The sequence below is a fragment of the Hyperoodon ampullatus genome, assembly GCF_949752795.1.
Source record: "Hyperoodon ampullatus genome assembly, chromosome: 15".
Classification (NCBI taxonomy): domain Eukaryota; kingdom Metazoa; phylum Chordata; class Mammalia; order Artiodactyla; family Ziphiidae; genus Hyperoodon; species Hyperoodon ampullatus.
Genome location: NC_136928.1, coordinates 54820784 through 54845309, shown reverse-complemented (window position 1 = coordinate 54845309; position 24526 = coordinate 54820784). Strand labels below are relative to the sequence as shown.

At 44.4% G+C, this 24526-nt stretch overlaps 2 pseudogenes across 2 annotated transcripts; both read right to left on the bottom strand.

Moving 5' to 3' along the window:
* Nucleotides 1-14289: 14289 nt before the first annotated feature.
* LOC307064088 (large ribosomal subunit protein eL6-like) lies at nucleotides 14290-15761 on the bottom strand (annotated as a pseudogene). Its single transcript, XR_013811537.1, has 2 exons — nucleotides 15675-15761; nucleotides 14290-15106 (listed from the first exon to the last, which is right to left on the bottom strand). The product of XR_013811537.1 is annotated as a large ribosomal subunit protein eL6-like (transcript).
* Nucleotides 15118-15660, bottom strand: LOC307064089 (ubiquitin-ribosomal protein eS31 fusion protein-like; annotated as a pseudogene). Its single transcript has one exon. The product of its transcript is annotated as a ubiquitin-ribosomal protein eS31 fusion protein-like (transcript).
* Nucleotides 15762-24526: the final 8765 nt, after the last annotated feature.

Genomic DNA, 24526 nt, shown 5'->3' with positions numbered 1-24526 from the left:
TTGCTGTACTTCACCATGAGGCACAGGTCCACAGAACCGTGAACTCTGAGGGACACAGAATGCGGGCGCTCTTTCCAGGAGGAGATGGAAATTACAGCTACACTGAGCTCCCGTGAGGTGCCCTCTGGCCTCGACCCCATCCCCATCTGGCTCCCGGCTTCCTCAATCCTCAAGGACACACTTTAAAAATATCTCCCCGCCTTGCCTCCCTCCTCTCTGCTATGCCTTTCTCCTTTCCCTTCCTTTCTCTCCCCTGAAACCCTCGGGCTCCTACCCACAGAACACTGGGGAGAAAACAGAAGAGCTGAGGGATTCCCCACCAGCTTCTGAGCACTGAGATGAGGAAGTGATTATCAGAGGCCACTGTCTTGGTCAGTTCCTGTTTCTGGAGCGAAGATGCCAAAATCTGTTCCTTTTTCTTGTGAAAAATGTACGAGTTTTGATTTCCAAAATTCCCAGAAGCAAGACTGTCACTGAGGGCCGTCTGTGTTTCTGTCTGCCTGCATCTGTACGGAAGGTCCGCCAAGGCCTCCTGGGCCTGCTCCTCGTGGGGCAGCGTCCAGGGGCGGTCTTGACAATGACACCTCACTCCCTGCCCTCCCCATCCACCCCTCCCCACCCCCGCCACTTGACCTGGCCGAGGAGAGATAAGTGCATTAGGACAGGCCTGCCTCTGGCCTCCTAATGCTTCCTGGGGCCTTGCAGGAGAAGTCCCCTCCCCAGGTTTGGTCTGGCTGCTCAGAAGCCCCTAGAGAGGGTAGAAATTTAAGCTGATAACCTGGACTCAGATGTGGATTAATTTGGGAAACCCTGTCCCTGCCCTGCTCCCAGGCTTGAAACTATGGTCGGCGGGGGGCGGTGCAGACACAGCCATGCCATCCCCGCCCCCAGCCTTGGCCCGGGGCCCCACCTTCTGCGCCCCAGTCCCATCTGGAATGGGAGGAGAGCCCCACTTCATGTGGAATCAGACCCTCCTGAGCCCTCTGTGGAGAAAGGAAGAGGGCCAGCCAGGGAAGTATTGGAGGTGGAGCCGGGGAAGGGTGGGATATGCAAAAAGGCACTCAGAGCCTAAAGCCGGGGTAAGAGAGTGAGTATGGACCTTGAGATTAAGATTAGGCTCAAGGGGCTTCCGTGGTGGCGCAGTGGTTGGGAGTCCGCCTGCTGATCCGTCCGGGAGGGTCCCGAATGCCGCGGAGCGGCTGGGCCTGCGCGTCCGGAGCCTGTGCTTCGCGATGGGAGGGGCCACGGCAGTGGGAGGCCCGCGTACCGCAAACAAACAAACAAACAAAGATTAGGCTCAAGGTGAGATGGTCAAAGTCGTCTTGGTGCCAGGCCCTCTGGGCTGTGCTTGCCTTGGGTTGGTAAGTGAGAGAGAGTAGGACAGGCCTAGGTAGCAGGTTATTTGCCTAAGCAGGAAGCAAAGATGAACGCTTTCTAGCAGGATCTACATTTGGCCTGCTTTATCCTTTGGTCTCTGCTTCTGTTTGTACTGTGCCTACCCAACCAATTCTCATGCATTCATTTAACAAACATTTAGAACATTTGCAGATATCAGTGGCCAGGGCTTTCCAAAAGCGTAGGCTGGGACTTGCAGAGTCCTCACTGCCTGGAGCTTCAGCGTCGCGCTCAGCTAGGCCCCTCGCAGGCTGTGCGCTTTGTGCACCATCCCGGTTGCTGGGGCCTGAGGCCTGATCAGCAGGGGATTGAGCAGGGGTGCAGGACCTCTCCCCAGATGGCCGGCCCAGACAATCTGAGCCCGAGACAGGTTAAGGGGGGAGGAGACTGGGCAGGGCCGGGGAGTCTCTGCGGGGGACGACTCTGTGCCCTTTCACGTGCCCTGGGGGCGCAGATGCTGGGAGTGAGTGGGGGCGGCCCTCCCAAGGAAGGGGTCCCACTCGGTGCCCGGAGCTGGGAGCCGGGGCAGCCCTCGCCAGCGCCGCGCCCTCCCCGAGGCCCGAGGGAGGCGCCGCGGGAGGAATTCCAGCCATTTCCTCTGCGCCGCGCGGTATGTGGCCTGCTCGCTGCCCGACCGCAGCGCGGCCCGGAGGTGGGGGCCGGCGGCGCGGGCCGGCCGGCGGCGCGGGCCAGTCACCAGCCGCGTCTGGCAGCTGCCCCGGCCTCGCCGTCCCGCTCCAGATTCCCGGCTGGCCGCCCCTCGTCCCGGGCGACCAAACCGGCCCTGGAGCGGCCCCGGGCCGGCGCGGCGCTGCCGGGACCCCGGCTCCTCCCCGCGCGGCCGCAGCCGGCGGAATCGCTCCCGCCCCACGCCCGCCTGCCTCCTCGGTCCCCGCCGCGCACCCTAACCCGCGGGTCCCCCGAATCTCAGTTTGAAACTGAAGGTGGCCTCTTCTACGTCACCTTGGGGCACGTCCCTTAGCCTTTCTAAGCGTCAGTTTCTCCACCTGTGAAATGGGCACCCTGACAATAGTGCTACCTCACTTGTGCCACCTGAGGTTAAATGAGAAAGGGAACGTGCTGGAGCAATGCCAACGATGTTTTCGTTTCTCTAGGTATCGCTCGCTGCTGTCCTCAGCTCTGCTGGATCTTCCGCCCACCCCGCCCAGGGCCTCTTCTCCATACTAATTCGCGGTGGAGCAGTCGGGGCGGCTTTACAGGTAGGCACTGCAGACGGCCGCCTCAAGGACCGGCGGTAGACTCTTCCTCGGAATTATCTGCCCGCTAGGTTCTTGAAAAACCTAAGGGGCAGTTATTTCATTTTTTAAATGATGTCATCGCCGTCTGACATCAACCAGGCACGTAGCGATTAGGGGAAGTTGAGGGTGCGGACTGGGATGGTAGGTCCGCAGACGTGGACTCTACATGCCGGTCTCAACAGACGCTGGGCCACCACGTGCTCTCTGGGCTCCTCTTTCAAAGTGCAGATCCTCCACCCCCAGCCCCCGGGAGAACGAACATTCTTTCAGCTTTAACTGTGCGCTAGAGCAACGAGAAAGGGAAAGCCAGAGCCCCTAGGCGACTGGGAGGGTGGGATCCACTTCCCCTGCCGCCCACCCCCGCCCACGGCTGCGGTAAATGTGACACTGAGCGGAGTTGGAAAGCCCCGGGTTTCACCGGGCCTAACCGCCGACTGCTTTGCAGACGCAGCACCGAGGAGCCGCTCTGCCGCGGTGTTCCCCCAGATGGCTCCTTGTTTTGATTTTGAAACTTCCATTCCAGCCAGAGCCCCAAGGCCGAGAATCAGCCCTTGCAGCAAGACGTGCTCCCCTCGTTCCCCCGCCACCACACGCTACAGCCACAGACCGCATAAATCCAGGTGGAGACAGGTCCAGAAACACAGGTGCTATAAATATCCCAGTCCGGCGAGCGGGGAGACACAGCTCCCGGGCAGCCCCTCCCCACCCACCCTCCTCTGAGCCCAGCACTTCCGGCCATCGCTGCGCTGCAGGCTGCTCTCCGAGTTGGGAGGGGCGGGCTCCATCCGTAGCAGAGGCCTGGCTTCCTTTTCCTCGCCCGAGACCCCCTGACTGCCTAACCTGAGGGTTTTCTCTCCACTCAGGATACACCTCCCGAACTCCCAATCGCAGACCGTTTCCTCCCTCCCCTGGTATTTTTCAAAGGCTGTGGCCAGTCTTCCTGAAATGCTGACTTCTCTTTCAACATGGATGGGGGCTGCCTTAGGTTAGAAGGCAACGAACAAAATCACATTTTTAAATGTAAAATTTGATTCTAAATTTTTGATGGCGCTTTTCGTTTTGGTGGAGGTGGGGACGGACGACGGTGGGGAACAGGCTGCAGGCAGAGTAAATCTAAAAGAGGGAAAAAAAGAAGCTGGGAGTACACACATGTGAAGAGGGGATATCGCTCTGCTGCAAAAGAGAGTTGCTGTCCCAGCAGGCTGGTTCCCAGGAGCTTGGTGCGGCTTTCTGAGCCAGTCTCCTGAGCCTGGGACTTGATGGGGTGCAGCTCCCTGAAAAGGAGCCTGTTGGACACAATAAGACTGCACTGGGAAAAAGGTTAATGAAGTTCCACCACCTGGGCTAAGGGATTCAGACACAAAAATGATCCCCAGGAAACTCGGACATCTGATGGCTCCAGGAGAGGGTGGCAAAGAGCAAGGCAGGTTTGGAGATAATGAGTGAAACAGATCTGAACTACCAGTTTTCAAATGTGTCTGTAAAAATAAGCTTTAACTAAATGCTAAATAAAGCCCTGGTTTAAAAAAATGAAGTCACACTCCTCTTCCAATGTGGGCACTTACTCTCGAGTTGCTGTGCTAAGGAAGCACTTGGTCAGCTCATCCTGCTGAATCCTACTTAGAATGTACTATTAATTCCCCATTTTACAGATGAGAAAACTGAGGTCAGAGAGGCTAATTAACTAGTAGAGAAGAGTTTCGAACTCAGGGATCTGACTCCAGTGGTTACCTGTGGAACCTCTGCTGTAGGGTAATCAGCTCTGATGGCCTCTCTGACCAGAGATTGGCATGACTCCACTTCAGCCTTCAGCTGTCTTTAACAGTGAGGAAGACATTGCTGTAACACCTGCCTGCCTCTAGTAGACCCAAGTGATTGCAGCCTCATTGAACTTGATGGCATTCCTGAGGGGACCAGGCAACCTACCCTAAGACCCCAGCGTATAGAGGAACAAACTCTCCGTAAGAGGAGGACTCTGAATGGACTGGATGCAGTCACCAAGGTCAGCCCTTCCTGTGTGATTTCAGGACCACAGGGAGCCCCAAGTGGCCTCCTTACTAAAAATCAACCATAAAAGAACCATTGTGCTTAACACAGAACCAGACGTGTGCTTAAATTTACACAGGTCACTGCTATCTCACCTTGGGCCATGGGCCAGGCCAAGGTGACCCAAAGATATATTTGTCTGGCTTTCCTAGCATTTTTTAAAAGTTGAGTTAACTACCAAACGTTTAAAATTGGAAGATTGTGCAGAAATATCTGGATTTTTTTAGCTTCTCCCCCCCCCCCAATATTTAAGAGCTGGCCACACTGGTCCACCCCAGTCCCAGCCATCCCATCCCGTTTTTTATTTCCAGCCTCCTGCTTGGCCCATTGACATTTGAATTTGCTGACCCCCATCTTCCTCACTAAAATGCAATTATTCACTAAAGAGGTAACTGTTGAGTCTAACTAGTCACATTCCGGTTTGGCTATCTTTTCTGGAGAGCTGGTTAAGGTAGAATAGTTGAGGTAAGTTAAAGTGAGGGTAGGAGAGAAAGTGGGGTTCCCCCAAACAAAGCGTCAGGCCATACTAGAACAGAGCAGATTACTGAGTTCCCAGAAGACCACAAGATGAGAAATTGGTGTTCGAACAGCTGGCATGGATGTCAGAACATCACCTGTTTCCCAGGAGCTCATCCTTTAACTTAGTAAACACCACTCTTTTATTAGCATCCTGGGCTGCCTTTCCCAAACCTGCTTCTGGAAGTGCCTTGGGGAATGTCCAGAAGCAAACCCTGGAGGTGATTAGAGGGCTGCCGACTCAAGCTATGAGCGAGCCCAAAGGAATGGGGCTGAGCTTTCAACCGGGACAGAACTGAGCCCAGAGGAGGAGCTGAATGAAGACGAGGGGTTTGAGCAGCCAGGAACTGAAGCACGATCTCATTCACCAAGATGGTGAGCAGCTGCGTTCTCTGAAATGTGGACCACATGAGGGAAAACCATCTTCCCCGAACTTGGAAGCTTTTCTGCCAAAGCAGTTTATTGTGCACGCAGAGAGGTGAAAAGGTTTTGTATGGAGACGTAAGAAGGGATGAGATGGGCTTTGACGGACTGTCTGATAGACCTCGGGGCAAGCTCAGCCTTCCCCAAATGCGCATCTGGGAGAGTTTCAGCCCTGTGAATATTTGAACTCAGACCTTTTTGGCAGTAGTCCATGGGATAAGTGTGTCAACAGAGCCCCAGATGTGTACTCTGGGGTGTGGAGGGCGTGAAAGTGATGAAGTACTTTTAGGGCTTTTAGAGAAACAGGAAATATAGTTATCAGAGACAGGAAAATCTATTCAACTTCTTTCAAAACCAGTGGATAACATGGCCATCAGAATGGTCACAACTGCTAGGTGAAGCCTTTGGAAAAGAACAAATTAGCAGCAAAGGAGTAGGAGAGGCCCCTTCAGGGAGTCACCAGGCTGGGGCAGGGACACACTATTCAGAGAGCCTCCTCTCCCCTCCTGCATCGTCAGGAGCCCCTGAAATCCCAGCACTCAGTCTTGCTGCCATCATCTGTGCATTGTGTCCTCATTCCTGTTCATGTCAGTCCTAAAATCTCCCAGAGGCCCTGTCTTTCCCCTATTCTGTGGCCTCTCCCACCCTCCCCAAGTCCTGAAACTCTTCCTCCATGACCTCTGGAGTTCATAATCCGTGATTAGCAAACTCTCCTTTATCCTCAACCTATTGTCTGAGCATCCTCTTCACTTCTGTCCCTACGGGACACCCAGCTCTCCCCTGAGTTCACTGCTGCCCTCACAGCCTTCTCCAGCAGGGCCTGATTTTTTTTTCTCTCACAGCCCCCGTCCCTAGACCTGGAGGTGAGATAGGTGTCCTCCTTACTGGTCATCGTCACCTTTAGAAGTATTCCCTTGCACACCACGCTGAATTTCGTGTTATCAAATTATACCAATCACTGCTGTCTTCTCCTGACCCCCAGGCGTTATTTTGCAAATATTCTAGGTCTTGGTTCACTGTCACTCTCACCAACACCGTCTTAACTCTTGGCGATTCAGTATAGAGTAGATGACCCTTCCAATACCCCAGCCTCTCAGTCTCTTGAATTTCTCTCCTCCAGTGATTTTCCCTCCCCTCAACCCATAGTTGTGATTACACACAACTGCAGTCCCTCCATGATCTCAATTTCGTGCATCCTCCTGTCTTTCCAGCTCACCTCCTTGCTTGATCCCAGCCATCCTCTGACCCCACCAGAGCCTCCAATATGTTGATCCTACCACCCTTCACTGTGGCTCACCCCTTTGATAAGTTCTTACTCCCCTCCTGACCTGGTGTAAATTTCATGGCCATACCTAGCCAGAGAAATACACACAGCCCCACTGCTTGACCTCATTTTAAGTTCATGCTGATGAAACTTAAGTGGGCCCTTAATGCTGCCCGACAGTCATACTTATGTTTCCCTGATCCATTCACTCACCTAAGCTCCTGGATGACAGTTTTGTACCTTCTTTTCTCTTCTCAAACCCTTCATATTCCCTTCCCATTCTCACTCTCAGCTGAATTCTAAAAGAATCTAATTGGATTCTTTTTTCACTGGGAAAATAGAAGCAACAGGAGGAGAAATCTGCAGATTCCCACCATCACATTTATCCCCTGTCCAGCAGTTGCATCTTCACACTTTGCCTTTCCACCTACTATCAGAGGTGACCCATCCATCAAAAGCAAATTCCTCCACTTGCACAGGCAACCCATTCCCTCTCACCTACTCACGGACATTACTCAGCAATTCTTCCTCCACCAAATTATTACTCTCTGCTGGATTCTTTCCATCAGCACACAAACATGCTATTATTTCCCACATCTTAAAAAAAAAAAAAAAAAGCCTTTTAATGACTGTACTTCCCTTGGCAGCCTCTCCCATTTGTTTGCTCCCCTTTAGAGCAAATTCCTCAGAAGAATCGTCTGTACTTGCTATGTCCGGTTCCTCTCCTCCAGTCCTCTCTTAAACCAACCCCAAATCAGGCCTCTATCCCTCAGTGCTGCGCAGAAATTATTCTGGTCCAAGTTACCATGGCTTACTAAATCCAGTGGTCACTTTTCAGTTCTCGTCTTATTGATTAATAACGTCTGATATAATCAACCATATCCTCCTCCTTGATACACGTCCTTCCCTGGACTTCCAGAACACCTCACTCTCTTGGTTTTCCTCCTCTCTCACTGCTCCCACCTTCTTGGTCTCTTTTCCTGGCTCCGCCTCTTTTCCCTGACCTCTAAGTGTTGACATGCTCAGGGCTCAGACCTCAGTCCTACTCTTCCTTATCTACCTCTTTTGATGATCTCATCTAGATATGTGGTTTTAAATACAATCTATGCACCCATGACCCACATTTATATCTAGTCCAGACCTCTGCCCTGAACTCTAGACTCATATATCCGACTGTCTGCCCCGCATCTCCAAACTCAAGATGTCCAAAACTGAACTCTTGAGATGCTCCCCAAACTTGATCTACCTGCAGTCTTTCCTATCACAGTTGATGGCAGCTCTATTCTTTCAGTGGCTCAGGCCAAAACACTGAGTTATCCTTGACTCTTGTCTTCCTCTCACATGCACATCAGATCTGACAGGAATTAACTCTACCAACAGAATGCATCTGGAATCCAACCACTTCTCACCTCCTTTATGGCTGCCGTCCTAGTCAAAGCCACCGTCATCTCTCACCTGGATTACTGCTGTGTCCTCCTATCAAAAGTCTCCCTGCTTCTACTCTGGCCTTCAACACAGAAGCCAGAGGGATCTTTTTTTTTTTTTTTTTTTTTTTGGCCGCACCTTGGGACTTGTAGGATCTCAGTACCCCGACCAGGGATCAAACCCATGCCCCCTGCAATGGAAGTGCGGAGTCCTAACCTCTGGACCTCCAGGGAATTCCCACGAGTGATCCTTTTAAAATATACTTTAGACCACATCACTCTCTAATGAAAATTTCAAAAGCCCACTCTCCCCCTTTTCTTTTAGGGTTACTCTTCAATAGCTCCCCATTTCTCTCAGTGTAAAAATGGAAGTCTTTACAATGGCCAGAGAGTTCCTGCATTATCTGCCCACTCCTCCCACCACTCACCTCCCTGGCTCCCTCTTTGGATTATTTTATTTTATTTATTTATTTATTTATTTATTTAATTTTGGCCACACCACGTGACTTGTGGGATCTTAGTTCCCTGACCAGGGATCGAACTCAGGCCCCCAGCAGTGGAAGCACAGAGTCCTAATCACTGCACTGCCAGGGAATTCCCTGTCTTCCTCTTTGGATACTCCCTTCCTCACTCATTCTTGGAGTCCAGCCTCCTTGATGTTATTCAAACACACTAGGCGTGTTCGCACAGTGAGGTCTCTGCTCTAGCTCTGCCCTCTACCTGGACGCTTTTGCCCCAGAAATCTACTTGCCAACCTTCTCACTCCTTCAGTCTTTAGATTCTCACCTTTTCTATGAGACCCATAGGACTACCCTGTTTAATACTAAAACTTTCCCTTTCCCTACACCCTGACACTCTGGATCACCCTTAACCTGCACAACCTTGTTCTTTTTTGTCCCCATAGCATTTATTATCTCCTAACATACTATGTAATTTATATATTTATGTTTATTGCTTATTATCTATCTTCCCCTGACCCCATCCCCACAGGGATCTTTCTCTATGTTGTTCACAAATGTATCCTAAGTGCCTAGAACAGTGCCTGACACATGGTAGGGAAACAATATGTATTTTTTGGGAATGAATGAAAATAATCCAGACAGAGAGGGACTTACTCCCTCATCCATCAGAAATGTCTGGGCTAAGAGCAAAAGGGAAAATGGAACCAGAAAGAACAGTTGGAGCTGACCATAAACACACGATTCACGGGCAAAGTCAGGTCAGGTTGGATTGAACAACTGTGTGCTCATAATCACTAAGATAGATAGATAGATAGATAGATAGATAGAGAGATAGATAGAATCTCCCACATGGTAGGTAATAAAGCAACTTTATTTACCACATATAGAGTAAATAAAAGCCTTGGCCAACGACACCGACTTATCCGATTCCCGTCATTGTCAGTTGCTTTTTAGCTGTTCTCCCAGCCCTAAGTGAGCCAGTTACAGTTGACCCTTGAACAACGTGGAGTTTGAACTGCCTGGGTCCACTTATACACGGATTTTTTTCAACAAATGTACAGTCGGCGCTCCCTTTTCATGGGCTTTGCATTAGGGGATTCAACCAACCATGGACAGCAGATTAAATTTTGATCTGGGGTTTGTTGAATCCGAGGACATGGAGGGTTGACTGTATTCAGTGGACTATGCCATGTTATATAAAGGATTGAGCATCCACGGATTTTGGTATTTGCAGGGGCCCCTGGAATCAGTGCCCCGTGGATACCGAGGGACAACGGTACAGTTTGTCAGAGGCACCGCAGAGAGTAAAGGCAAAAGGACAGGATCCTACAAGTGAGGACTTTGAAAAAAAACCTCCTCTCTCTTCCCCTCTTCCCCTAAGTGCCTTCTCAGTAGAGGATAGTGCAGTAACAGATGTTTGGGGCAGTACCCAAGCCATTTCCTCAGAATTCTGCAATGATTGGATGCAGATGGTTAATAGTTCTGCTTGCCTGGCCCCCACATGTCCACTGTTAACAGAGGCCTTCTGGAGTCCATGCCTTCCTTTCCCATAGGGATTGCAGCTTCCAGGCTGACTGCCAATGTATTCCTTCTCGAAAGATGCCAGTGTTATGCGAGGAGCCTCTGCACTAAGGATAAACAAGTTAAATGAGGCTCCTAAGGCCCTCCAGACATTTAGTTAGAGACCCTGGGGTATCAGCCTTCTGGCTGCACCAGGGGCTTGAGGCCACAGTAGGGTCTGGGGCAGGAGGCTTTACCTGTCCTGAGGAGAAATAGAATCTCAGAGCCTTTACAGAGTTGAGGCTTCAGCTCACAACATGCCTAAATAACTGCAGGCAAAACTTCCAGAGGGGTCTGGGCAGAAGCTCCAGAAGATCCCCCTTGACCAGACATGAAGACAAGACCCCAATTCCCAGGACAGACTCGAACCAAATTGCCTTTTTCCAAAACAGGGGCATCCTCAGCTACACCTTTCATCATAAGGAACGTATGTGCATTGATGGAGCTCACCTAGTGCCAAGAGAGCAGCAAAAGGCATTGAAATAAGGTAAGCCTATGTCCTTTCTCCATAGAAAACATTCATTCATAAGGAAGGCATTCATCTTTTTTTTTTTTTTTTTTTTTTTTTTTTTTTTTTTGCGGTACACAGGCCTCTCCCGTTGCGGAGCACAGGCTCCGGACGCGCAGGCCCAGCGGCCATAGCTCACGGGCCCAGCCACTCCGCGGCATGTGGGATCTTCCCGGACGGGGCACGAACCCGTGTCCCCTGCATCGGCAGGCGGACTCTCAACCACTGCGCCACCAGGGAAGCCCCAGGAAGGCATTCATCTTTGACATGAATAGGGATGCCCTACGAGGTTCGGAGTAAGCCCAAAACACAGCAGAAGAAGCAGCACTCCTGTATAAAAATATAATTTAGGGAATTCCCTGGCGGTCCAGTGGTTAAGACTCGGCAGTTTCACTGCAGTGGGCCCGGGTTTGATCCCTGGTCAGGGAATTAAGATCCCACAAGCCACGCGGCACAGCCAAAAAAAAAATATATATATATATATATATATATGTGTGTGTGTGTGTATGTGTATATATATATACATGTATTATATATAATATGTATATATATAATACATGTATTATATATATGTATTATATATATTTTTTAAATCAGTTAAAATATTTACCCAGTCCCATGAGAAAAAGGTCAAAGGGCTTAAGTATATTCTCAACACTCAATCTAACTTGTCTTTCTTCCACTCACAGTTGCCCCTTTTTTGTTGTTTGTTTTTTGTTCTTTATTTGCGGTACGCAGGCCTCTCACTGTTGTGGCCTCTCCCGCTGCGGAGCACAGGCTCCAGAGCACAGGCCCAGCGGCCATGGCTCACGGGCCCAGCCGCTCCGCGGCATGTGGGATCTTCCCAGACCGGGGCACGAACCCATGTCCCCTGCATCGGTAGGCGGACTCTCAACCACTGCGCCACCAGGGAAGCCCGTTGCCCCTTTTTTGTTCCTCTTCACTCTTCCAAAACTCAGCTCACAATCCTCCCCCACCCTGTGTACATACGTCTCTCACACACACACACACACACACACACACACACACACACACACACACACACACACACACACACACACACACACACACACACAGGCTCTTGATGCCCTTCCTCTCTCCCTGCCTCCCTGGACCTTTTCTTTTCTGTATTTCCAATGTAACGATTCCTGGCTGCTCAGGCTCCTTCCAAGTCTTAGTTCTTCCTGGTTCTTACTCTGATCAGCACAGTAGCAGACCAGCTGAGCTGGAATCTTTCTTAGGCAGTAGTCAGGTAAAGCTATACATATTCATGGGGAGATATTGTGTAATCCTATGCCTTTCCTCCATGTGTCTTTAAAGGATGTCATTTTAATACCCACATCCATCAGCACTTTCTTCTTAGGAGAAAAGAGAACAAAAGAGGAAAGACAGAGTGAGAGAAGTCAGAACATGTCTGGGGAAGGAAAGACATCCTTTGATCTGCTCCTTATACGTAGCTCAGATGCCTACACTGGACAGTGCCCAGATTATCAGTGGATTCTGGGACATTCCTATGTGAGCCTAATCAAAAAAGAAAGCTGAACACAACCAGCAAGAGGTTAAGGCACAAAGTCAAAACGGAGAGGATTCTGTAGACCTCTGAACTTGACTTGAAGCATTCAGTGTGAAGGCAGGAGCTGGGAGAAGAGAGAAAACAGAGAATTGTGGTTTTGATTATTTTTTTTCTGATTACAAAAGTAACATATGTTCAATGTAGAAAACCAGGAAAATACAAAAAAGTACAAGAAGGGATTGAAAAAAAAAAGAAACAACACTTATGATCCCACCACCCAGATATAATCAATGTTAACATGTTTTTTTACCTTTCCAATGTTGTTTCCATGAATATTCTTTTTTTAATCAAATTATAAACATAGTATATATGCTCTTTTAGAAATTTTTTCTCACTTAACAGTATATCCTAATTTTTCCCAAGTCATTAAATACTCTTCTACAATATGATTTGTTAAAGCTGTATATGATTTTGTGCTATAGGTATGCTATCATAGATTTATCAACCAATTTTATGTGGAAGAGTATTTAGGCTTTTTCCAAGCATGGGATTTTAACTGTGGCAGGGTTGTCTGCACCACCCCTGTTTTCAGCTAACAAGCTAACTTTGTTAGGTAGACAAGGTAACCTTCTTCCCTTACAAGCAGATAAGTATCCCTTCAAAGTTCTATACCCAAGAGAACCCTGCCTTGACAGAAGTAACTCCTCACAAGCATCCAGCTTTCCTTGTGCTCTTCAGGGAAAGCCTGGCATTAGGCCTTGAGCATCCTTACGTCTACTGGCCAGGCCATTCTTGAGCAGACGGAGAGAAAATATTTGTCATTCTAAGTCATGGAGTTGGCCCAATTTATTCAATGCATCATTCTCAAAAATATTTTTTGTGCTAGACCTGAGCTGGATATTATAGAAGAAAAGATATGGTTTCTATGTTTCATAAACTTTTACTCTTCGTGGGTTGACAAACATATAGGTGTGAAAGAGTTAGGTAGAAACAGATTATGTGTGAATGACTAAATGCTAATCTGTGGTTCAAATCACAAGGGCTTTAGGAGGTGAGAAAAGTATAAGCACAAGGTGGAATTGAGTGGTTTGAGAAGACTCCATGGAACAGGTGGAGCTTGGAGGCAGGGTAGGCAAGGAACATTCCATGTGGAGGGGACATAGAGGCCAGAAAGCACAGGAAGCAAGAAGGAGGTTCCTATGGCTGCAGCTGAGGGAGAGGTGGTCAGTCAGACCAGATAAGTCATATATGGGGCACATGGGTAGATGGCCAAAAAGAAGTTTGACCCTAATTCTGTAGATGTTTCCCCTTGTACTGGAGGTGTCACACCAAGAAAGGAAATGTCAAGTCAAATTCAAGCTGAGTTGTTTTTGTTTTTTGGTGTGTGTAGGGCCAGGGTCGGTGGAGGATGGTTTATAAACAGAACTTCTCAAAGCCTTTAATATTGTTCATCTATGTGGCAAGGTCAAGAGAGGGGGAAATTGGACTTCCTAAGAGTCTTTGACCACAAAACTCTTTTTATCGTGGACCATTTCCTTTGGTGTTCCATGAGACACAATTAGGAGCTAGTGAGCCACCGAAGATGTTAGAGCTGGAAAGTAACGCTTGAGGGAAAACGAAGTTTTGGAAGATTAATCTCATGGTAGAATGTAAGGTGAGCAAGAGAGAAGAGAGCCTGGATTCAGGCCATACAGTTAGATGATTGAATAAGGACTCCAGATAAGTGGGCAGTGTTGAAGCACACTGAAGCAGAGAATGGAGAACAAAGCATTGATTGAACGCAGAGTCTGCTGTTGGGCTCTGGGGAAGGTACAAAAGTGTCAGAGTTCCTGGGTCTTGCAGGAGTTCGAATAAGCATTAATTAGGATTTTGATTGCAAGGGACAGAAATCAACTTGAAGCAGCTTAAGCAAAAAGAGTGTTTTTTTTTTTAATGGACCAAATTATTTAATTAGGTTCTTTGTAAGAAGTTTAGAACACTACTTTGTGAGGATAAATTCCGTTTGTAAGAGCGAACACAGAGCGGAGGTAGCCCTGGAGTTGAGGAACAGCTTTGATTCTTCGCAGAATTTGTGAGTCCACAGCTTTCTGATCAACCTTCCACTGCTCTGTACTCTCGTATTTCTCTCTCTCTCTGTCGAAGATCTCACCTTCCTGGTGCCTGGGCTTATGCAGTTTCTTCTTCTTGAAGTAAGCATCAGTGAGATGTTCTGGGATTTTCACACCACTGATATCAATTTATTGGAAGCGGCAATGACAAATTTCGGGTGTGTTCTCCGCAGAGGAACTCGATTGAGGGACAGAGGCCCAGTCACAAGTAGCAAGCCACTGCTCAGCTGCTTCAGGAAAATGACCCTCTTGCCTCTGTGGCGCCCAGTGAGGATAATCAGAACGGTCCCAGGAGTGATGCTAGCGTGCAGTTTTCTCACATGCTTACTGAAGGGTTTTTTGCCGTGACTCAACAGCTTTCAAGGCATGTCTTCAGTAGGATAATACCTGGGCATTTTGCAAAGTTTAACCACCCGGGTACCACCATTCTTGTCACCACCAACTGGTTTTGTGACAGTAGCAAGAACCTTCACCTTCTTTTTCTTTTCAACCTTGGATTTAGCTGCTGAATACTTCCTCTTGTACAAGGCCTTTCTGGAATACATAGCCGATCGGGAATATCTGCCAATTCCTCTGACCAGGACAGGGTTTCGGCTGCAGTGGGGCTTCCCCTTCTTAACCTGCTTCACCTTTTTTTTTTTTTCATTAGTTCATGTCTTTTATTAACCAATATACAATCACTTGTCTTCTGGTTTGTTGAAACAATAGGTCAGACAACATTTGCCACAGTAATGTCTGTCAAAGTGGCTGGCCATAAAAACTCCAGCACCACGTTCATCTGAAGGGCACTCCCGATAAGGGCGACTGATTTTGCCATTCTCATCCACCTTATAGTATTTCAGGACAGCCAGCTTAACCTTCTTTCTCTTATGCTTGTTCTTCTTGGGAGTGGTCTAAGACTTCTTCTTCCTTTTCTAGCACCACCACGAAGTCTCAACACAAGATGAAGAGTGGACTCCTTTTGAATGCTGTAGTCAGACAAAGTACGTCCATCTTCCAGTTCCTTGCCAGCAAAGATCAGTCTTTGCTGGTCAGGAGGAATTCCTTCCTTGTCCTGGATCTTGGCCTTTACGTTTTCTATTGTATCCGAGGGTTCGACCTCGAGAGTGATGGTCTTCCCCGTTAGGGTCTTCACGAAAATCTGCATATTGGCGGCGGTGCCACCGCAGATGGTGGATCCGAAAAGAAGTGCTTCACCTTTTTAACCTTGCCACCAGCATCAGCCTACTTGGCTTCAGGGTTTTTCTCCTTAGTATCTGGCTTCTCAGCCTTTTCACTCGCCATCTTGCAAGATGGGAAAATGCAAAAAAGAGTGTTTTTAAGGAAATAGGGATACTTCATGAAGAACTGAAGCCATGTACTGGGAAGTTGGCAAAAAGTCCCGTGTCTATCTGGTCTCAGCTACTGTGTGTGTTTGCCTCATCTTCTTCATATTCTCTTTCTCTCCTCTCCTGTCCTCTAACATCCCCTCACCTTCCTTCCTTTCCCCACTCTCCTCTCCTCTTCCTCCTCCCCTCTCGCTGTTCTCATTTGTGGAAGAAAATGGCTTCCCTACAGTTCCTGAGTTTGCATGTTGCACTAAGTTTGCATGACACAGTTCCAGCTATATCAGAAGCTAACTCTCCATGTCTTCTTCCCAATGTCAGATTTCCAGTAGAAAGAGTCTTCTTGACCCAGCTTAGGACTCATTCTGTTCTGACTAGGGGGACAGGTTTTAAAATAGAAACATGGTTGCAGAAGACTTACCCTGTGGATTAGTGTGAGGACCACTACCAGGAAAAAGTGTCTGCTATAGAGTGATGTGATGACCTTTAACTGAAAGCATGCTTTTGGAAGAGTTGAGCAGGAGCACACTATTGTTTTGTTTTGTTTTCATTTTTTTGTATTTTATTTTATTTTATTTTTTATAGAGCAGGTTCTTATTAGTTATCTATTTTATACATATCAATTCCAATCTCCCACTACATCCCACCACCACCACCCCACCCTGCCACTTTCTCCCCTTGGTGTCCATATGTTTGTTCTCTCCATCTGAGGAGCACACTACTGTTGAATGAGTAGATGACTATGAAGCTTTAAGGCAGCTTCATTAGAATCCATATTCTTGTCCCTTTCCCAAACTGCTTTAGTTCCCAAGTTCTGTAAAAATCTACAGATAAAGGAAGCAGGATACACTGTGGTTAAGAGCATATGTCTGGGGTTTAAGTTGTCTGTGTTTTGGATCCTGGCCTTGAGGACTTCAGCAAGTTATGGAACCTGTCTGGACCTCAGGTTTCTCATCTATAAAATGGGTATCGTGAGGATTAACTAAGATAATATGTGTAAAGTGCTTAGCACAATGCACCTAATAATGTTAGCAACTTAATTTTTAAACAAAAATTAACTGATGGAGCTGAAGTTGACATCAGCAGATCCAAATATCTTTCATAAACTGGACAAAAGAAAGATGCACTGGCAGATGGGCAAGTGGTCAGCTTGGTTCTCCAGACATCCCCACGAACGTGGTCTCTAGAATAGGGGGTTTGGGGAGAAAAATAAGCCACGAAGATCTTGAGGGGCCAACGGGGACTTTAGAGATCACAGGTCATATGGGCCAGTCACACTCCCTTTTGTTCCTAGAGATTTAATATCTACCAGCCTATTAAATGGTCATGATTTGGAGAAGACAAGAAGAAGAATTACTTTCAGCTGGCCCTGGTCTTTAAATAACCCGGGGTACAACATCTTTCAAAACACAAAGGAGACCATGTGTAAAGCATTAGTTAAATTCAGATATAAATCTAGTCTTTGACCAGTCCAAAACTAATCAATATGCTTTTTTTCTCTCTTTGAACTTTGAGTTTTCTGGCAACAACAAAAACTCCAAACCCCATCCAAAACCATCGTCCAGACAGCCCAGCTCCTATGCTCCCCTCCCTAGTGTCACATATTGTTGACAGACCTACTCTTGTTACCACATTCATTCCAGTGGTGATTCAAATTCTTCTGCAGAAATTGACTTGAAAGACAGAAAATTGCTCTTGTAATCACTTAATAAGGAATCCTGGACAAGGAATACAGTGCTATGAATATAGATTTACTCTTAGCTTTTATGGATGCATTTTTCTCAGTTATTTTCATTGAAAATCATGACGAACTAATTTAAATAGCAAGGTAAACTGAGATGGAAAATTACCCATAATAAGAATTTTGATGAAAATATAGACTGGCCTGGTTTTAAGCATATCAAGGACTCTTGGTTTAAATTGCAAATTCGGAGAGATTTGAAATGTGTTTGTTTGAATGTGTCAGCTTTAGGCAAAACTAAACTACTATGTTCCTTTCCAAAAATCAAGAATCCGCTCTGGAAAAAAATCATGCAGTGTGATGTACAAAGCAGAGGGGAAGGAAAGTAAGTAATGGGGGAGAAAGACCCACCCAAGGACTGCAGCCAGCTTCCCCAGGAAGATTCATGACCATGCTTCAATACTGTCCTGCAATTCTTTCCAAGCGATTTTACTATAACTCTAAATCATTAGAAGCAACTGCTGCTGTTACCAAAGCTATCTTTGCCTCAAAAAGAAGAAAATTCAGGACATGCAATATAATCCTCTCACTATCTAAGAGAGAAACCAGCCCATTTGTCATAAGAACTGAAAACATCAGCTATGTAGTAAATTAAACATTAGAGTTTCATACTTCAATATTATGTATCTTTTGTAAAAAGAAAAAAAGGGGGGGCACACACAGGACATGGTTGGATGCAACAGTGATAAAGTGACTTAAATTTGGTTGACTAACTATAACCTACAAAAACCATTCTATCTATTACAAATCCTTTTCAGTAAAAGGTAAGAAAATTCCATCAACATTTTTTTAAACATTCTGAGCTATTCAAAACAAATGAATACTTACCCCTACCAGATGTATAAGCATTTGTGTGATGCAGGGGTTTCATAACTTGGAGAGTGTCATCAAAGGCAGTGCTAACACAATGTTCCTCCCTTTGACTTGAATGCCCTCTTCTTCCCTATTAGGGTGATTATTGTTTCACAGTGTCCCAGGCATGAAAGGACTTTGAAGGGTCACTTTGCAACCCAACTAGCAGCATTGGCATTACCAAGGAGCGGCTGGTTAGAAATGCAGAATCTTGGGGTCCACCCCAGCCTTACTGACTCAGATTCTGCATTTTGACAGGATCCCCAGGTGATTCATATGCACATTGAAGATGAAACTATGCCACTCTAAGTCATCCCCCTACCTATGAGCAAAACTGTGCACAATGCATAGACTGGTCTCATTCATCCAGTTTCAGGTCCTTTATAGTTTGTCCTGTTTGAGTCATTGAGATTAAAGGGGAAATATACTCATTTAAGGGAGTCTTGCATAGCCTAACAAAGTTAGCAACTTCTTCAATATGTTCAAGTACCTATTCTTAGAAGCACTGCAGATTAGGTCAAAGGAAAGAGAAGCAGAAAATGGAGTGGGTTCAAATACCAAACTCTAATAAAGTAAGGGTAGTACAGAAGCTGAGTCTATGAGGGATGGGAAGAGCAATTTCACCAAATTACCAGTTCCAAAATTGTCTCTGCACTGTGGCTGATTTATAGTCCTGGAAGCTTAAAGCCTTGAGCTTCTTGCTGTATTTCATTTCAGATTAGTAATTTTTATCTAGTACTTCCCTGCAGCTTAAAATGAAGGCCCTGGAACTATGAAAATGAATTTATGTGGTGGATTGCATGCTCATTCTGTAGCTATCCTATAGGTTTTAGATTTGTAACAAGTTTGGAATCTGGACAATAGAAAACTCTCTGTGGGTTAATGGCAGCCATCTTCTAAGCCAAAACTGAAGGACATAAGATAGTTTTGTATGTGTTTCAGGGTCCTCAAACTTAGCTGCGCATTAGAGTCACCTAGATAACATTTTTTTACACAGCTTTCTTGAGATATAATTGACATATAATAAGCTGCACATATTTAAAGTGTATAGTAGGAAAGGGACTTCCCTGACGGTCCAGTGGTTAAGATTCCATGCTTCCACTTCAGGGGGCGCAGGTTGAATCCCTGGGTGGGGAACTAGGATCCCACACGGTTCCGTCAAAAAAAATAAATTAATTAATTATAAAATAAATATAAAATAAATTATATAAAAAAATAATAATAATTAAAAAATAAAGTATATGGTAGGATGAATTTTGATGTATGTTATATGGCTGTGAAACTATCACCGTGATCAAGCTAATTACCCCTAAAGTTTCCTTGTGCCCCTTGGTAATCCCTACCCCCATTCTGCAATAGCTTATCTGCTTTCTGCCACTACAGATTAGTTTTCATTTTCTAGAATTTTACATAAATGGAACCATACTCTTTTTTTTTTTTGGTCTGACATCTTTCGCTCAGCATAATTTTTCTGAGACTCATCCACGTTGTTGCCTGTATTAATAGTTTGCCCCTTTTATTGCTGAGTAATATTCCATTGTATGAATATACCAGTTTATATAACTGTTCCCCAGTGAAGGACATTTGGGTTGTTTCCAGTTTTAAGCAATTATGAATAACACTGCTAAAAAGCTTCATGAACAAGTATGAGCGTATAAGTTTTCATTTCTCTAGGTAAACACCTAGAAGTGGGTATGGTAAGTGTACATTTAACTTTAAAAGAAACTGCCAAACTGTTTCCCAAAGTGGTTCTACCATTTTGCTTGCTCACCAGAAATGAATAGGAGTTCCAGTTGCTTCACATCCTCTCCAGGAATAGGTATTATCAGTATTTTTTATTTTAGCTATTCTGATAGATGTATAATAATATCTCCATTGTAGTATTAATTTACATTTCCCTAATGACTGCTGATGTTGAGAATCTTTTCATGTGTATATTTGCCATCCTTATATCTTCTTTGGTGAGAGTCTTTCAAATCTTTTGCTTATTTTTTAAATTGGGTTTTGTTTTCTGAATTGTTGAGTTTTGAGTTCATTATATATTCTGTATACAAGTCCTTTGTCAGATATATGATTGACAAATACTTTTTCCCAATCTTTTTATTCTCTTAACAATGTTTTTCAAAGGGCAGAAGTTCTTAATTTTGATAAAGTCTCATTTATTAATTTTTTTATGGATCCTACTTTCTGTGGTATAACTGACCCAAGGTCACAAAGATTTTCTTCTATGTTTTCTTCCAGAAGTTTTATAATTTTAAGTTTTATATTTAGGTCTATAATCCATTTTGAGTTAATTTTTATGTATGAGGCAAAGTTTGGAATGATGTTTACTTTTTTGCATGTGGATATGCAATAGTTCCAGCACCATTTATTGAAATGACTGGCCTTTCTCTACTGAATTGCCCTTGCACCTTTGTGCAAAAGCCACTTGGCCATATATTTGTGGGTATATTCTAAATTCTCCATCTGTTCCATTGATCTTTTTTTTTTTTTTTTTTTTTTTTGGCGGTACGCGGGCCTCTCACCACTTGCGGCCTCTCCCTTTGCGGAGCACAGGCTCCGGACATGCAGGCTCAGTGGCCATGGCTCACAGGCCCAGCCGCTCCGTGGCATGTGGGATCCTCCCGGATCAGGGCACGAACCCGTGTCCCCTGCATTGGCAGGCAGACTCTCAACCACTGCACCACCAGGGAAGCCCCACTGATTTATCTTTATACTAATGTCACATTGTCTTGATTACTATAGCTTTATTGTTAGTCTTGAAATCCAATTCTATTCTTTTTCTAAGAAAGATAAGAACTTTAGAATGAACTTAAGTTTTACAGTGTTTTCCAATTTCTGGGTTTTAAAAGTCTAGTAGTGTGATTTTGATTGGGATTGCATTGATTTTATAGATCTATTTGGGGAGAACTGACATCTTAACAATTTTGAATCTCCCAATCCATGAACACAGTATATCTCTCCATATATGTAGGTCTCTCTCAGCAATGTTTTTTCAGCATACACATCTTAGACTCCTTTTGTGAGGTTTAATTTTAAGTAGTTGATACTCTTATGCACTTGTAAATGCTGATGTTTATATAAGTTCAGTTTCCAGTTGTTTGTTGAAATTATTTAGAAATACAGTTGATTTTTAATATTGATCTTGTATCCTGCATCCTCACTAAACTCAGTTATTAGTTTTGTAGCTTTTTGGTAGATTCCATAGAATTTTCTATATGGATAATTATGTTGTCTGAGAATAAAGACAGCTTTACTTCTTGTCCAGTCTGACTTCCTCTTATATTTTTTTCTTGCCTTATTGTGCTGGCTAGAAGCAATACATTGCTGAATAAAAATAGTGAAAATGGACAACCTTGCTTTGTACTTGGTCTTAGAGGAAAGACAGTCAGTCTTTCCCATTAAGTATGATGTTAGCTTTAAGTTTTTCATAGATACCTTTTCTCAAGTTGAGAAGTTCCCTACTTTGCTGAGAGTTGCTTTTTTAAAAATCAGAAATGGATTTTGAATTCTGTCAAATTATTTTTCTACATCTACTGAGATATTCATATGGTTTTTCTTTTAAGTCTGTTAATATGGTGAATTACATTGATTGATTTTCAAATATCATACTAACCTTGCATTCTTGAGGTAAACCGACTTGCTCATTATTTATTATCTTTTATAAATATTGTTAAATTCTATTTGCTAAAATTTGCTTAAGAATTTTTGCATCTATACTCATGAGAGATATTGATCTCTAGTTTTCTTTTCTTGTAATATTTTTGTCTAGTTCTGGTATCAGAGTAATGCTGGTCTCATGGAATGAGTTGGGATATAGTCCATCCTTTTCAATTTACTTGAAGTGTTCGTGTGTAGAATTGGTACTATTTCTTCCTTAAATATTTGATAGAATTCACCATCTTGGATTGAAATTTTCTTTGTGGAAAGATATTTAACCACTCATTCAATTTATTTAATAGATGTAGAGCTATACAGTTTATCTATTTTTTTCTTAAATGGTAAATTGCATCAAAGAATCTTTCCATTTCCTCTAATTTGGTCATATTTATTGGCACAAAGTTGCTTTTAATATTCCCTTATAATACTTTTATTCCATAATATCTATGGAATCTATAGTGATATCACCTCTCTCAATCCTGATATTAGTAATTTGTGTCTTCTCTCTCTTCTTTTCCTGATCAGTCTGGCTAGAGGTTTATCAATTTTATTGATCTTCTCAAAGAACCAGCTTTTGATTTCATTGATTTTTCTCCATTGTTTTTCTGTTTTCTATTTCACTAATTTCTTCTCTAATCTTTATAATTTACACTTTTCTGCTTAGTTTAGGTTTAACTTGCTGTTTTTTCTAGTTGCTTAAGGTGGTATCTAAAGCCATTGGTTTGAGACCTTTCTTCTTCTATACTGTAAGTGTTTAGTGGTATAAATTTCCCTATATATATATTTTGGCTGAATTTCACAAATTTTGATATGTTGTGTTTTCATTTAGTTCCAAGTATTTCCTAATTGCCCTTTTGATTTTTGATTTCTTCTTGGACCTGTAGGTTATTTGGAAGTATGCAAATTTGTTCCCAAATAATTGGCTATTTACCAGATATCTTTCTTTTACTAATATCTAGCTTAATTCCACTGTGATCAAATTACACACTCTTCTGATTTGGATATTTTTAAATTTCTTAAGGCTTATTTTATAGCTAGAATATGGTCTATTTTGGAAAATTTTCTGTGTGCTCTTGAAAAGAATATATACTCTGACATTGTTAAGTGGAATGTCAATTAAGTCTAATCAGTTGATAGCATTGCTCAAGTCTTCTATATCCTCACTGATTTTTCTATCTTACTTGTTCCGTCAATTATTGAGAGAAGGGTTTTGAAATCTCCAACTATAATTATAGGTTTGTTTCTTTCTCTTCTACAGTTCTAAATATCCCACTGCCAAGGCTACACATGATACCAATTAACTCAGAATCTCTGGGGGCGTGACCCAGGCATCAGTATTTTTTTTAACTCCCCGAGTGATTCCAATGTGTAGTCAAGTTTGAGAACCACTGCCTTATGCAGTCCACATTGTGGATTCAACAGATTCTCAAATGCATTATCTTATTTAATCTTCATACCTGCCTTTGAGGTAGACGGCATTCGTTCCTATTTTACAGAAAATGAAATTGAGTCATAGACAGTTGTCCAACATCACATAGTTGATCAGAGAGCCTAGCTGGGATATAAACCCAGGTTACCTAACTCAAAGTTTTTTACTTTGAGGTAATTATATTTTGTTCTGTGAGATGTGTTTATTGACTCGAATTCTGTCTGTATTTCCATCCTGTTCCCCTAACACACTCTTCTGGGTTGTGGGCAGGAGTCGTGTCTAACCCTAAACTTATAATTTTCACTGGACCTACCATGGTGTCTGTACCCTGGAGAAGATTTTAAGGTTTTTTGTTTTCTCTTGAAAGATCTAAGTATCTGGGTTCATCTGACCACATAGTAGTCATCAATCTGCCTTTTTCATGGTCCATCCACAATCTAAGGTTTAAATCAACTGTAATTAACACTGGCACTTAACACAGGCTCTTCTACAAAAACCTTCTCAGGTTGCAGACTGTCAGCCTGCTTCACTCCATTAATACACGACATTGGCAGCCTGGGACCAGAATTTGTCCTGAGCTGCCCATGCAAGTTTGGGGCAAGATTATAAGGGAAGAGCAGCTTGGGGTGGATGCATCTCCTGTGGGTAAAGGGTGTTTTGTTTGAGTGCTTCCAAGTGCTGGTACGCTATGATTAATTAAGTTGGCCAAGGGTTAATATTTAAAAATCAGGAATGATTTGAACCATTCCTCCAGGTGAGTTGCTCAGCTGCATTCAGGGAAGGCACCCAAAATGGACCATTAATGTTAGAGAAAGGCTAATATAGGATGCCTCTTTGGCTCTCTCTTTTTGTTCACAGGTATCATCAGACTAATATAGACTAATGAATGGATGTGAGTTTGTTCCTTTTTGTAAATATTCAACTATGCAAATCCTTTCCCCCACTGCCTCTTGGACCTCTTTCCTGTATCTGTTATCTTTAGATTCTCTCACCTGACTCCTACTATTGTCAATAAATCACATTCTGAGCTCAAGATTTGATA